Here is a 17398-nt window from a genome sequence, read left to right on the forward strand (position 1 = left end):
TTATATTACTTTATATGATTAGGTATACGGACATATTTTTTATATTTTTAAATAAAATATATTTTGTATATAGCAATATTGTATTATTGACTAATATTACAGATAAACCTGTCATTTATATTCATAAAATATTGTATGTACCTACTAAACGAAAACGAAAAAAAATAAAATATGTCATTATCCAATACATTTATTTTGTTTTAAAATTTAAGTTATTATTGATGCATTCATAAGCCATAAAGCAAAAGCAAAAACAAATACAATATATTATCATATTGTGAATTATAAAAAATTAATTAACACATTCATCTTGTTTCATCTTGTAACAGAATAAATGTATTAAAAAAAGTTATTTTATATTAATAGGAATTCAAATATTATAATATGTTGAATAGCATTTGCATTATTAGGTACCTACTTCTTATAGTTAGTAGTTACATATTTCTATCTATTAAAAATATAATATTTTAATATTTACTATCGAAAAAAACTGGATTTATTAAATATACTGGTTTGGTATTTTTTTTAAAATGAATTTACTGTTTACAGGGAACAATAATTGAATAGCATAATTATAGCATTTAGCTAGTTATAACTAACATTTTTAAAAAATACTCATTGATATCATGCTTAATATTACTCGTGGCATAATAGTCCGGAAATTATCAAGCAACTTGCAATGACAACAGATATGATTTTATGCGTTCGTTGTTTTTCAATTAGTTTCTGTGTGTGTTGTGAAAAGTAGTGTACCTACTTATTTGTTAGTTCGTAAATTTAGGTACTATGTTGTATAATATGAACGAATAAATCTTTGTTTTATTACGATGGTGCCAAATGTCTAAATGATTATTCTAAAGATAAAAATAACGTTAACAACTAAAAGTACGAGTTGAACACTAGCATAGTTTACGGTTTGATGAATATTGACAATAGATAATGCTATATAATATTATACAAATGGGCAATTTAACTAGTATCAATGCATAATAAAGACGAGTTGCGTGTTCGATGAATAATTATAGTATTCTAATTGGTTTGATTTTACTTTTATCGTAACAAGCGTGCTTAGGTAGGTCGCACAATTAACGATTTTTAGGATAATAATATCCTCCGGTTTCATATAGATTAAATTATACAAAATTGGATATCCTCAATCGAATCGGTGCTCTCATCAAGGGTTCTGGATAATAATATTTACACCACTCAATACTTATCTGGAACGTAGGTGCATATAAATGCACAGCGACTGCGATAGTCATGTATTCGATGAACACACCGTATTTTGCGGTAACACACAGAAATATAATAGTAGGAAAATATAGAATAGGATTACAAATTTATACGGAATATGTATTAAACAATTCTGTGTGAACAACAACTACGCTGTGATGTAATATTATAAATTATCATATTATAGTATTGTGTAACCGCGTCGGGCTACCGAACTCTGAAATAACGAGCAAAAATAGTTCCACACGTTTTTCGACGATAATTATAATAGGTTATACGATAACAATGTAAATCAAAATTCCTTATTGTCTATGGAAATTAATATTGTGATAATGTGTTTACAATAACATAATTATCTATACGATAATGCTAATAATTTGTTATCGTCGTTTGATTAGTGTCAAACTCGGTAAGTCGGACCACTCGGACGTTACGAATAGGTAACACCGTTGGCGAAAATAAAGGGGGCTTGAGGAGGGGACTTAGTACCCCCACATTTCTGGCAAGTCCCGTCCATTCTAAATTCAGTACACAGAGCATAATATATGTATAATAAAGTATTACAGGGGGGGGGGGGGACTTTATTCGGGCTATATGAGTAACACGACTGCCAAGGCCCGTTTAAATGCAAACAAAATATATTCTAACATCTTGTATATTCGTGTTTGATAAAAATAATAAAAATAATTTAATACTATTTAATATTTGTAACAAAATGTGTTATATCATTTAAACAGTATATTTTCACAAACGTTGAAAACATATTGTCGTGGAGCAGAATGATGTTCCGTTCGGGGTCGATTCCAATAAAACAAGTTCGAAACGTTGTTTCTGATAAATTAGAAAACAACGAATAATAATATATTGAGACCGGCAACTTTGTAGGACGAACACGCACATATTACTGTGAACATTGTTCAATTATTATTATTCGTCTGTTTGTCCGGAAACGAGCGTTTTATATTAAAACCAAACTGTACGGAACACAAATAATATAATATATGCTCGACTATGAGCAAAGATATTTTGGTTTTTGTTGTATTCTCATTTATTCATCGTTTTGTAACATTCTCAAGTATTAGACAGTATTGTTGTAAAATATTCCGAACAACTATATAATATAATATTTAAGTAGGCTGGTGCTGTGTTTATACAAAATATGACACACGAATGCATGTCATAATATCGATGACGTTGTTTGTGTACAGACTATATAATACAAGAAAAAAGAAAAGTACCTTGTTGTTAATATTATTGTCATTATCCTAAGTAGGTACCTACTTACAAGTAGTAAACTCACATGTACATTGTATATAATATAATATTATATATATATATACAAGTAATTAAAATACTTAAATAAATACCTACAATATTAAATATATACCTAATGATTGAATACATTTTAATTTATATCTTTGAAATTATATTATTATATGATTTTACTTTTTTTATCTGCTTAGGTATCGGAAATTATTTCATTTCAGAACTATTTAGGCATCTACTTAATATGTTGGTTATTAATTGTATACACTTTTTGTTTTACTTAATTAGATAGCCAACACTTATCTACAGTTTTATGACTATATTAGTAAATCTGTGTAGGGACCTATTAGTCATTAAGTAATATTATAGCGCATAATTAATTGTACATTTTTATTTTATTCAATCTGTTACAACAAAATAACAATAAGAACAATGGATGGTTTATAGGTTAAAATAAAATAAATTATAGAGTAGTATTTTATTATAGTCTATCATTGATATTATTAATGTATAAATTTACATTTTAAAGTATTAAACAATTTTTTTCAAAAAATTGCATTTAAAACTTTCTAGGAAATTTAATAATTTTTATGAAAAGAATTCTTTTAGCTGAATGTTGAAACGGTCGTTCTTATAATGTAGGTACCTTCAACTGTATTATACAGTGTGTATAATAATATGTTCTCTTAATGTAATAACTTATTATAAGTACCTACTGATATGCTTTTTTCATACTTTCATCTATACTATAGGTACTACTTTCCATATAAATACTTACATATTATAAAATATATAATACTAGTAACCTATACCTGTGTCACCTGTGTCCTGTCTTACCTATATCAATATCTGACGAAAGACAGAGTATTGCATTTCTACCTTTTGATATCAACACCCGGAACTTGTGTATTAGTGTACTTGTACTATGACAAATGACATCGATGGCTATAGATTTTTCTTCCACAATACTACAATAGTATAATATGTCATGATAAAGTTGTATAAATGTAAAAATATGAGTAGATACATAAAATGTAGAGTGTAGAGATTTGTTGGCCACTGTTACAAGCAAATATATAACAATTATAACGTACAATATTAATAAAATACTCATTTTTTATAAACATAATTTGTTAAATTCTTAATTTTGAAAAGTTATTTATCCTTCCCACATCAAAAACTTGATGTCATTTAACTTTATTTATAGAAATTAAAGTAAATTGTTAATTTTGTATTTTCTTTTAAACTTTCTTATTATTCATTACCTATATACTGTACAGTATATTTATTATAGTCTATAAGTACGCATATTATAATAATATGTTACATATTTAAACACAATTAAACAAAAATTAACAAATTAAAACAATTAGGATTTTTATAAAGAAATAAGGCAAAATGTAAATTTAAATTTAATTTAAAATATTCCAACTTTAAATTGAAATACAAATAATATAAATAATTTACTAAGAATTAAGATTGTATTTTTGAATTTTATAACAATTTCAAGAATTGTGCATATTACAACTTTTTATCAGTTTATTGTCTTACAAGCGGTCCAAACATGAATTGATGTTTGGGTAGGTAATTTAATTATCCCAGCGACGTATTTCGGTATTTCCGAGATTGTTGGCCTTTCAAAAATGTGACTGCGTATTTCATTATTATTATTATTACACTACTAAGTTTATAATTTAAAGCGAGCAAGGTGTGTGTAACATGATAAATACTTAAAAAATAAGAATTCCTATTTATTATAAAATGTATATCCAAAACTTAATTTTACGACAAGTCCGCCCGCGCCGCACGTATTATAATAATATATAATGTCATAGGTATAGGTACGGAATTATTAATGCGCATAATATACGTATCTCGGACCTCGGTCCTGGGGGGGGGGGGGCATAACCCGGGATCGCGGGGACCCTGCTCAAAATATAACCACATGCGTCACTATTTGATCGTTCACTCTGCGTGTCCGTTTATCGATCCGTACTACGCAATTTCGTCGGATTTGGATCCGTTTGAAGTCGACGCGATCAGCGACCGACCATTGGAACGACCGGAGTCACCTGTGTGACGATGTTTAAGCCGTCGGGAGATCCATGTGTAGTGGTTTAACCAGGATAGTGTGAGGGGGGGGAGCGCCATATGCCCTCACATCATCGGCCCTATTTTGCCTTGTTTTATCTTGACACTTTAACAGCACGAAAGTCGTGCTACGTACGTAATTATAAAACAATAAACTTTAGTTTATTTTATAATCAATGGTGCTTTTGTACCTGTGATAATAATATTAGATATGATAGCAGTAATATGATATGCCGTGTTAAGCACGTGCAGTCACTGATATATTATTTGGGTCCAGACTAAGTCATGCGTGTGGATGGACTATAATATGGAGTAGTGTTATGATACCATATACTTGTGTAATTTTTTTAAATTGTACAAGGTGTTTTTTTTTTTGACCCCTCCCCTTTTAGAAATCCTGGCGACTACGCCGCACTGACCATAATACTAATAATATACACACGATGGATAAGTCTGTACTCGACAGTGGCGGTTTCGATGGGATGACTTACACAATAATAATTGCGATATCTATGCACATTATTACATTAGGCCGATCGGTCACCGGATTCGGACCGGAACGATCGCGTGGGGTTTTAAGTCTATAGCGGACCACGCGGTGACCTCGCGCGGTATGGCGACGTCCAAGTCGTTACTGTTATGGTTATCGTGACAACTCGACCGTCGGGCTTGCTTTACACAGCGATCGTCCGTTCGGCTGCAGCAGGAGGACGAATACCAATTATGCACATTCGAATGACATTTGCTCGAATCCAGGTGAGGGGCTTACACTATCCAAAGTATTAAGTGGCCCACAACTGACCCCCGGAACCTCCCCTGCCACCCCCTGTTTTCCGTCATGTGTATATAGGTATATCTGCCACGGGCAGTTAGGTATGTTATATGGGTACTAAAAGCTGTTACATTAGATGACTCACTTAACCTAGCCTAGTGGAGGTCGAAAACGGCCGACAGACACGTCGTGAACAGCACGGCGGTCGGACGCATGTCGCATTTGGCTTCTCGACCGAGTCGTTGTTGTGATGTGCTATTCGAATAATGAGCGATCGAGCGTGTACAACTGTAGGTGCGACACAGCGGAGCAGCGATTCCGTCGAGTGGAGGCGGCGGTGTCCGTTCACGTTGGCACGACTGCAACAGCCGCCGCAATCGCGGCTGCCGGCCGCCGGTTTGTCGATTCGGCTTTCGGCGAGGCCGTCGTCGTCGCCGCCGCCCGCGTGTAGCGGCGGAGCGGGTAAACGTCCGGTGAAACGCGCGTAAACAACACGCACGGACCGTGTCGTTCCGAACACCCGTGCCGCTGGTGTCTCCATTTGGGCATACGAAACGCTCGTCCGGCCACGCGAATCCATTCAATAACGACGAGTGTTGCGGGAGGATTCGCACTACCCCCGTGCAGGCGTCCACCCGCCGCGACCATGTCCGGCAAGAGTTCGCTGGAGGTCAGCCGTCTGATAGCCGAAGTGCACCGGAGGCCCGAGCTTTGGGACCGGCAACACCCGCAACACCACAACAGGTCCGTGCTGGACCATCACTGGGAGTCCGTGGCCTCTATGCTCGGCATCATAAGTAAAATTCGTCTTAAAATAATTAATTTTAACATCGTGGATGCTCAATAGATATTGTAATAACAATATTTCACTGTTTCGTGTGTGTGTAATATTATATTGATTCTGTTGTGTGCCACAACATTGTCGTTCGTATCGCAACGAAATAATTATTCGTGTAATACAGTACCTACTTAGTCGTGTTGCATTGCATATTGTGATTTTAATAATAATAATAATAATAATCTGATATTTGCGCTGTGCTGTGGCGATGATAATATTAATATTGCGCGTTCCAACCGCTCTAGACGCGCACACTCGCACACGCGCACGCACAACCCACAATATCGCGTGTTGCGGCGGTGTTGTCGACGTCGTCGTCTCCGACCCACCTCCACCAGTCCGCCGACCATTCCCCCTCCTCGTCCTCCGTCCATGACGCTCGAACCAGACGCCAGCGGCGGCGGTGGTAGCGACGCGTTTTACAAGAGGCAGCGTTTACACGCGGGCACGCGGTGGCCGCGGCGTCAACGAGTGGCCGTTATGGCGGGACCAGAGAGCACGTGGGTATGCGGCGCCGTTCCTCCTCCTCGTCCCGCACACCCCCGACCGCCCGGCGCACACCACCCATCGGCATCACTGGCGTTTTTTGCGTTATAATATTGTTATTGCTGTTGTTGTTGTTGTTGTTGTTGTTGTTGTTGTTGTCGTTTGGTATTGGACCTACACCGCACGGCGAAGGCCTTAATTTTTTTTCTTCGGTATACGTTCGTCGAGCTGCTTGTCCCAACCCTCTGCACATATTGTATATTGTATGCAGGCATCTCGTCCCGACAAGAGCGCATGTGGTGTTTTCACCGACTGGATCCGAATAAATTTTAATATTATGACGTTCTCAGAGTGAACGGTGGACTGTGACTCGCGATTATATACCGGTAACCGCAGTTACCCGTGCAATGAATGGCATAGTCATGGGCAGGGCTTGTAAGTTCATGCCCCAAAAAATGCCTAAATAAGCATGCATTTATGCACTCGAAATTGGCAAAATATGCATTGAAATATGCCATAAAACAATTTTTGAAATAACATGACGTATTATCCATTTATTTTTTTTATAGTTTTATTTTTTTTTTTTTGTCACAATTAAAAAAAAAAATAGATTATAAACAATCGCGTTTTTTTCGTCAAATGTTGATTCTTTCACAGTATGTTCATACAAATATGCATACCTATTGATGTAATAATATGAATAGGAATATCAAAATCATGTATAATATGCCCGATAAAATAGAAATATGTATACATATGCCAAATAGGCAAAAAAAACCTCTAAATATGCAAAAACATGCAAAATAAGACTTCACATATTTAACCGTGGTACCTTGAAATGGATTTCTATGTCATCCAGCATTAAATACAACTTAGCAAGATTTATATGCAAATGCATGAACTTACGAGCCCTGATTATGGGTTATCCTGTTCGTTCTGTCCGTTCGATTTGGCGTTATATTAGGGCAGTGTTGACTTGGGTGCATATTTTGGTCGGATAAGACTTGATTTACTTTCGTCTAAATTATTAGAATGATAATATAATTACTAGGTAGGTTAGAATTTGGATAATTTTTTTTGGTGTTCGTTGATTTCTATTTTCCAACGTGAGGACGTGGCCAATTAGTGTTTACCTTGGTTTTTTAAAAATATTATTTTAGATTCTGAACGGAGCGATCAATGTGTATTGACTTTACAATGATGTGTGTTTTAATTTAAATTTATTTTTTTTCCATCTGTCATCGCCTTTTGGGGCAAAATAAACGCTTCGATTGTCTACTTCAGCATCTGTTCTAATAGGAAAGCGAATTTTGTTGTTACATTATAAGGGGTCTAAAGGAAATAATGCACAGCAGTTTTCAAGGAAAAACAAAATAAAAATAAAGAAAAAACAAAAATTTTTACGCAAAATCAGTTTTTGACGTAATTATACGTAGTATAAAATATACTTACTTAGAAACTTTAAATTGTCACAAAATGTTTACAATATGGCCGTTTTACATACGTGATAACATTTTTCAAAATATTTTGATTCTTTTTGATATATACCTATGCATGAAAAATGTTCGATCAATAATATTTTACTAGCTCGGTCAAAAAATTGAAAATGTACAAAATAGACCTATACCAACTTCCAAGTCGTACTGGCTTGAGTTCAACTCCGATAAAAATTTTCAAAAAATATTTGAATTTATTTTGTAGTCTATTTTTAATCCTTTGAGTCGGAAATATAAAAAAAAATTTACTTATAACTATTTTTTTTTATTAAAATGTTTTAAAATACGAATTTTTTTTTATATATACTTAAAATGTAGCTTAACGGATTCAAAGTTGACATCTTAACACCAAAATAAAATCCGTTTCAGTGTAAAGCTCAAGTCGGTATGTTGGAACTCGTTTAGGTCTGATTTACAACATTTCACAGTGAAATGATTTCAATTTTAGGCTTTCTATGACACGTGCATTGGAGTGCGTAACGCCTACACTGTTCGCTGTCAAAAGATTCAATATACCTAAACTTCATAATAAATTAATCAAATATATTTTCAAAATGGTTTATCGCAACAAATCAGTACCTTTTATTGGAAAGCGTATAATATTTTGAGTTCAAATTTTTACGACATTGCATATTCAACCGTAAATTAACGATCTCTCATCGAATGATGTTCTAATTTTATTGTAATAAAAGATGGATAGAAGTAAATACTTGAATTATCACCAAATGTTTATTTTTATCATTTTGTATAACCTATAAAATATACATGATAACATTTCCAAAATATTTTGACTCAATTAGCTATTTATAATTATTTTCAATTTTTATTTTAGTTTTATTTCTATAAATATCATTGAAACTAATTTTTCACTTGTTCAAAAAGCTTGAAAATGTAATACAAGATACGTAACCTCATACGTTTTCTAATATAAATTCAAAAATATTTAAGATAAATTTGCACGATTTTTTGTTATTTTTTTTGTGTCATATAAGGTTTGATACAATTCATCAAAATCATTTTTCAAATTATTTTGTAATTAAAAATTTATAAAATGTTCAATTTTCAATCCTTAGCTTTAAAATTTGAAACAAGGTTTCCCATAAGTAATTCATCTGTAACTAAAAAATATTAGTTATTTTCATGTAATTTAAAAATGTTAGTTGAAAACTTATGAAGTATATTATTATATTTATTCATACAATTACATTTTCAAATTCAATGTTTTCGGTATAACTTTCCAACTATCTAATAGTAGAATAAATTGTATACCAATAATATCATTAAATATACTTAGTTTATATAGGCTGACTGACCTTCGCTCAGAATCGTTTATCGTATGTAGTTACAATGATTATTGATTTTATACATCATTGAATTCAAATTAACACCAATTACAGTGACCCACACGAATGTCGGAAAATTGGTACGCTCGGCTACATAGCAATAATATTTTCTCAATTAAAATTGAAAACCGTTGTAAAAAATATTTTACTAAAGGGACTTAACATTTAAAACTATAAATGTATCTATTTCAATTATTCAAACAAACACCCAATTGACGCGCCGCACATATTATATTATTATTGTTTGTATCCACTATTATTTTAAATGACATTTTATTTAATACTGTGCATGTAATAGGTAATGTGTATTTAGCGCGTAACTAAAAAAATACATAGTGAGTTCTGTTAAAAATGTATAAACTAAAAGTGGTATCATGGATTAAAAAAATACAAAGGTTTCGCTTCAAAATGTATTGTAAACATCTTGAAAAAAAATTGAATTAAAATGTCTTCTACACACCTACAGGTTACACTGATACAGTACCTACTCACTGAAATAGTACAAATTTCAATACTAGTTCTATGATAAATCATTGTATACAATGAAAAACGTTTCTGAGCGAAAATAGTATTAATTCACTTTTTCGTAACCAAGGTTACCAAAGAATTATTCTGACAATAATAAATTTAAACAAATATTCGTATCATTTTTTTCGATTATTTAAAAAATACTGAGCATTTTTAATTTTGACCTCCTAAAATTTAAAAGTACTTCTAAATCTAATTTTCTACCATGGTAAATATCATTAGAAACCTTCCACAAAGTTTATGATCTGAAATGTTTTGTGCTAGAAAAAGTGCCTTATGATACAAAAAAATAATTTATAAAACACACACATCTTTAAAAATAATTGTGTTTCATATTCATGATATTTTAAACAATTATTTTTTTTGTCTAAAATATATCAATTGGCATAATATATGTCAATAACAAACTAAGAACTAGGTAGTTAAAATAACTGAAATCAACAATTAAAATATATTTTTCACCAAATAAAATATAAATATGAATTTGTTCAATAAATTATTTGTTAATTATTATTGTTGAGTATAAATACTAGTATTTAATTAGTAATATTTATAATGGTATTATTTACAAATATATATAGCTGAATAATATTATATCTTATATGAAAAATAAATTTCAGTGTCTTTATTCAACTTTATTTAATTTTATCATTAATAAATTGTACAGTACACTTACATTCCATGTACAAAGCATTCTAAAAAAAAACTAATAATTACGTAGAACGCTATAAAAATGGAAAATAACTTAGTCAAATTAATATATAAATGCTCACTGTTTGTCTACAATAATATATGTATATACGTTTTATACATGATTTGAGCATTGTATTTAGAAAACTTTGTTTACAACAAGTAAAAATGAATTTTCTATGAATGCACACATCTAATAATAATGTATAATTAACTTTCATGAGTCTTTATCAATACTTATGAAAATATGTATATTGAATTTAAATTATTCAGCTTTATCGCAAATAACGTTTGACTCGGATAATTAAAAATTATATTTTTCGTACTAACCATTAATAAATATTGATTACTTGCAAATATCAGGAATTATATAGTCCAAAGTGTTTAGTTATGCAAAGTTTTATATATTTGTAACTAACAAAATATTTGAATATAGTATGGTGTTATAAAATATTAAACCTAAAACAACAATATCATATATGTTAGTTATATTACCTAATTAGCTAACTATATATGTACTATAGGTAGTACTTATACCAGATTTATTAAAAAAAATATGCATTATGATAAAATTTAAAACAAAATCATTAAGTTTAATAAAAAAATCATTCAAATCAGATAGGCACAGACATCCAAGTACCTACGTGTATATAATCATTCTATAATTATCTGATAGTTGTTAAATTTTTCAATCGGTGTTTACTAGATTGGTTTTACCGACTTTACTACTACCTTTACCTAACTATAAGGTAACAAAAATTCCAAAACGTAGTGACTTTATCTAAGATCTCTAGACCTCTACACTCCGATAACAAAAAAATAACTAATGCATAATTTGTTTGAATTTAAATTGATTGCTCTGTTTATTTTAAATTAATTATTATTATTATTATTATTACTATACACTGTATATACCTTGTTTTTACCTTTTTATATTCCTAATTAATCTATTTTACTATAAAGTAATAAGCTTTATTAACCGTAGTTTACTTAAATATTGTAATTATTATTTCAGGTAAAGCTGCACGGGGTAAATGGAAAAACCTAAAAGACCATTTCCGTAAAGAGTACAAAAGATGTATGACCGGCATGGAAAGTGATCAAGAAATGTCTAGATGGCCATATTTTCATTCTATGATGTTCATCAAAGAACAGATCTCACACACAGTCACAAATTCGGTGTACTTGACGGATTTACCATATCAAAACATTTATCCAGAGGTAGAATTGAAAGAAGACGTGTCGGACGAAGAAAACCCCTTGAACTGTCTTAACATCGAGTACGACTATCAAAATTCAGTCGAAGTGAAATCAGAGTATTCGAATCAAGACGAAAATATTTCTGATGACAAACATTTTTTATTGAGTCTCTTACCCATGTTGTCCACACTTCCGATGGACAAGAAACTCATAGCTCGGATAGCCATCGAAACGTCATTGCTCAACATAGCTTACCCAGATCTGAGTACTGTGGCGGACAATTCACACGCTGAACAAAAGGGTGCTACTCAACAATTATCTACCAAGACTGAAAAAAAGAAAACGAATGACCGAAGACGATCTCCATCCCAAGAAGCGTTCGGTAAACTCGAAAACAATTTGTTGATATTCATTACCTATATTTTATAATAAATACAAATTATATATATATTATATTTTTATTTTTCCTTTTATTATAATTTTTTTTTTTTTTTTTGTAATAAATTTTTACCATAATATTTAAATATGTGACATTTTTGTTTATTTGAATTTGTTTAAACATTTTGAGAACAGTTATCGTATGATTCCAGTGTATAAAGACAATAATGAAACCGAGAGGTAAGTAGGGGTATATACGCACTATAAAATCATAAAGCAGAACACCTTTTTGTCGAAAAAAATGTGCTACTCCTAATAACAAATGATTACAATGACTGTGCTAGTTCCTTAATGTGCCTATCGGTTTTAATGTTAAATATAATAATATTATATAATATGACGTATATTGCTTATTTTTTATATGCATGAACGTATGTACTGAATGTAGTAGAAAGAACTAAAAATGTAATTGAAACTACCTGCTCTAATGTAATATAGTTTGGATTTTGTTCTAATAAAATTTAAAAAAAAAAATTGTATAGTAATTAGTAATTACCTGTCATTATTATTAATAATTATATCAAGGAACTGAAAAATTAAACAAAAGTTGTTTCATAGTTAATGTTTATATTTGTCGGACACTTTTTAACACTTTTATATAATATATGTACATATAATTACCACCTATTTCAGCATATATTATTATCAACCGGGGATTAAGACATGTAGCCATGTAGTGCAGATAATTGGTTGTGAGCCTCCATCAATAATAATTTCATAATTTATTACTAGCTGTTGTACGTCAGCGCAATGTTTGTTTTCTCTTTATGGGATCTGGCAGAGCAGATGGGACCGCTAGTAAGATATAAAACCAGTATTGCAAACACTCAAAAAATATGTAATTTAACAATTAGTTTATTAAAAAATCATAAAAAAACGATATCACATGAATGCGTTTTATCTATGTTGTGCGTTGTGTCTGAAAGAGAAAACAATTATTGCGCTGACTTCCACTTAAGGGTCTCGGTGCTAGTTTTTCAAATTTTCCACAATTCCATAAAATTTGAAAATTAAATTTTATATTTTAGTTGCCACCTCAGTTATAAGACTTTTCCACTAATCTACTACCCGAAACTTATTTAGGGAGGGTTGATAAGGTATATTATATCGAAAAAATGACTTTACAGAAATAACTCTCAAGCTTTGTAGAATTGTCGGATTTGGATGGCTATTTTTTATCTGAAAAAAAAGACTTCCTACAGCCCGCATCGATCTCTGATTTTGTATTTTATTTCAAGTAACTGTATTAAAAAAATTATAAAAAAAAACGCTTTTTATCTTGTATTTGTTTAGACATATTATAAAGTTTGAGAATAAAATATTGAAAAACAGAGATCGATGCTGGCTGTAGAATGTTTCCCCTCTAGCAATTAAAAAAAAATGTTTGAAATTTGGTTGATTCTACAAGGCGGTATCGTTATTCTCGCAGACTGTATTTTTGAGGAAAAAATGGCATCGGCACCGAGCGCCTTAAGAAATAATAGGTACCATTAATATAATCATTGATTAATTATTAATAATTGATGTCAAATTAATCAAAGATATTACTCTAGTTTCTAATGAAATTTAAAGTAGAATAGCTACTAAAATGTTAAATTTTTTTTAAATACTATAATTTAATAGGTACCTAGTTAGAACACTTTGTTATTATCTAGGTATAGGTACTTAAATACTAACTTAAAATATTACTTAGTATAATGACATGGAAAAAGAGTACCTACTTATCTTTATATATCGCCACCAAAGTTATTTTCCAATCAATATTTCCTAACCAATTTACAATAAAATAATAACATTTAAAAATTAAAATTTGCATAATATAAAGAATATTAACAATATTAAATATATATTTATTTTTATTGATTAAACGCACGATTCAATTAAAATATATTCTATGAATTTTAAAATAATTAGAAATATTGAATGACCTAATACAGTGTTTTATTTTTCACGTTTAGTATTTTTGAAATATATATAAGTACATAGGTATATAAGCATATTATGAAACATTTTCGAAAAGTTACGTAATTTTTGGAAGTTTCAAAACAAAATTATTCATGTTTTTGTTTTTTTACCACCCTCTTCTGTACGAGATAATTTTTTTATTTAGAAAATATTATGAATAATCTAAAAACAGATAATAGTCGTGAAAAGACTGTCTGGTAACGACAAGGTAGATGGTTGGTATATACTGACTGCAGACTACTGGTTGCTGGTAACTTATAGGTACTATTTTCACACGAATATAATATAGTATTATAATTTTTTTTCTCACGTCTATCTAAATATGTAATATTTTTCACCTTAAAAAGTATATTGGTCTACTTAATAACATTTTAAGCTGACGATACCACGGGTCCTTTACATACGTGCCCCCCCCCCCCCCCATAATCTTTGGTTATACATAAATAGCTTGGCGTCGCAATTTGCTATTGTCTAGATTAATGAAAACGACGCTTAGTCGTAAATGTTTAGATAATTGAATATTATTAGCCATGTTTTCGCCGCCTCGGTTGAATGACATGCAAAGTTTTAACGACCACTGCAGCGACTGAATTTAAGTGACATTCAATAAAATCCTTATTATTATTTTTTATTTAATATATACTATTATACTGTTTTCCTTTTTTACTATCGATGCGTTGTCGGGCTAAAAGGCTGGGTCGTTAACGGTACATTAAAATGGAAAACCCATCGCGGGGGGGGGGATTTGCTGCCGGGGTATTTTTCGATGGCCCATTTTCTTTCTCTCCGCGAAACACTCGAACTCTTATCTTGGGCTCCGATTGCGCATCCGACCGGCGACCAATTACACATTGACATCGCATTATTATAATATGTACAGCGGAGGTTGTAATGCGTCTATATCGGAGGTTCGATCTGCAGCTGTTTGGTCGCCCCGACGACGATGAGCTCGGCAAACGGGCTTTTGTTATCGGCGATTGTTGTCTCCCGAGACCCGTAAAACTACAGCAGCACGTCCTCCGCGGCGACATATTACGTATTTATGTTGTACGAGTACTTACTATACACTGCCGAGTGGAAAACGGTTTCGGGGTCCATCGACGTGCCCGTCTTTTGATTAACTCCGCGTCCTGTGTATTACATATATATAAAATAAACAAAAACCAATTTCGTATATAAATCACAAGGGTCCGGCCCCTTTCCAGTGACGTCGCGGCGTAAGTACTATCTAATTACGGACCGTCGCAGTGAAGCTTTTATATGGCCAGAGTAAATTAGCCGCGCGACCTAGGTATAAACCATATATTATTATTATAGGCGTTTGTGTGTTGTGTCTACGAGTTCGATAAGTATAGGTACCCAACCTACCTACCCACAATAATTTATAGTAATGCGATTTCTACACTTTCGCATACGACGACTGCAGCGAACGAAGCGCAACGGAACGGGGCGCCGTTTTCAGAAATTCAAAGCTGTTTGGATTGGTAACAACGATAATAAAGTACCTATAACGTGTTAGTACATAATAATACTTAAGTTACATTATAATTTAAGAACACCGTCTGGCACGTTTACTAGATTGAAACGGGTGCCTATTTTTTTTTAGCTAAACGCTAAATGGTCCAATGCGATGTTAAATAGTATTGTTCGCCTTAAACATAATATCGTTATTCTTTTGATTCAATATTTGAATTGTCAAACAAAGTTTAAACAAAAAAAAAAACATAATAGCCTCGCATTATAAATTTATATGTATATCTATCCTATGAACGAGCATAATACAACGATGCCCTGCAATGTATTATAAATTTACTGTTTACATATTATTATACATAATCCGTTATAATACCAAAATTGTTATTTGTCATTTACTTTTAGATCAAAAGCAATGACAATATATTTTCAACGGTTTGCTTATATTGTTTATTCATTGATTTTTAGTAGAATTATTGCTAATGAATAGTAATTTTAATGGTTAGTTTAAAAACAATTGTATCATCAAAAACCTGATTTTGTCCAGTACAATTTACTATAGGTATACGTAATATTGATTCATACAATCTAATAATATTTTTACTTTGTTACCTAAATTTGTAAAAAGGGCTCAGCCCGTATTTTTCATAGATTAATATAAAATTAAACTTTAATTTATCTATTACCAGTAATTTATGAAAAAACTCTGGAAAAATAAAGAAATATCTGCATTCTGCAACCATAAATTGAATTCAAAAAAGTATATTGCAGTGAAAAACACTACAAATTGAAAAAAAAAAAACAATTAAAACATTGATGATTTACCAAACAAATTATGTTCTAGGTATAAATGGTGACTCGCCTAACCAAGCACGCTCAACCCCTTTTCTTCAATAATGCAGTTATTCAAAATCTAATTTTTGGAATTTTTAAATATTCTTAAAGGCCATATTTTCAAATTCTTGTAATTTTTTATACTATTGAAATATTTGACGTTTCAAAATCAAAATTTGTATTACGGGTTTTATAGAGTTATTCAATTTTGTGTTTTAAAGATAAAAGGTCCATGATAACGGGTTTGTAAGATACGGGGGGTATTGAATTTTTGATGATATGAAAATTGTAGTCATTAATATTAATAATTTGTAAAAATGTCCCAAGTATAATAAATACTAGATCCAGTTTTACGTATATATTTTATATTTATGTAAAACCATTTTTAAGGATTATTAGCTTTAATACAAACATTCTAATTACTGAGAAACTACTCATTCAAATTGTATCAACAATTTAAAAAAATTATCCACTAAAATCTAAATAATTTACAATAAAAGAGGGGTTCTTATTTTGAAAACAGAATTTTGTATCGCCACAAGGCATTCCTTAAGTAGTACAAAAAAGTTTAATGATTTGAAAATATGGTCTATAATAGTATATTTGAAAATTCAAAAATCAGAATTTGAATTATTAAAAGAAAAGGGGGAGGGGGTGAGCATGCATGGTGAATCATTCCGTGACCATGATAAAATAATTTACTTATTTATTGATTTCGTTTTGTATCAATTGTATCATAAGAATT

At 31.2% G+C, this 17398-nt stretch overlaps 1 pseudogene; it reads left to right on the forward strand.

Annotated features, from left to right (window-relative positions):
- The first annotated feature begins 5677 nt into the window (after positions 1-5677).
- On the forward strand, positions 5678-13206 carry LOC132943740 (uncharacterized; annotated as a pseudogene).
- The last annotated feature ends 4192 nt before the right edge of the window (positions 13207-17398 follow it).

The sequence above is a fragment of the Metopolophium dirhodum genome, chromosome 4 (assembly GCF_019925205.1).
Source record: "Metopolophium dirhodum isolate CAU chromosome 4, ASM1992520v1, whole genome shotgun sequence".
NCBI lineage: Eukaryota > Metazoa > Arthropoda > Insecta > Hemiptera > Aphididae > Metopolophium > Metopolophium dirhodum.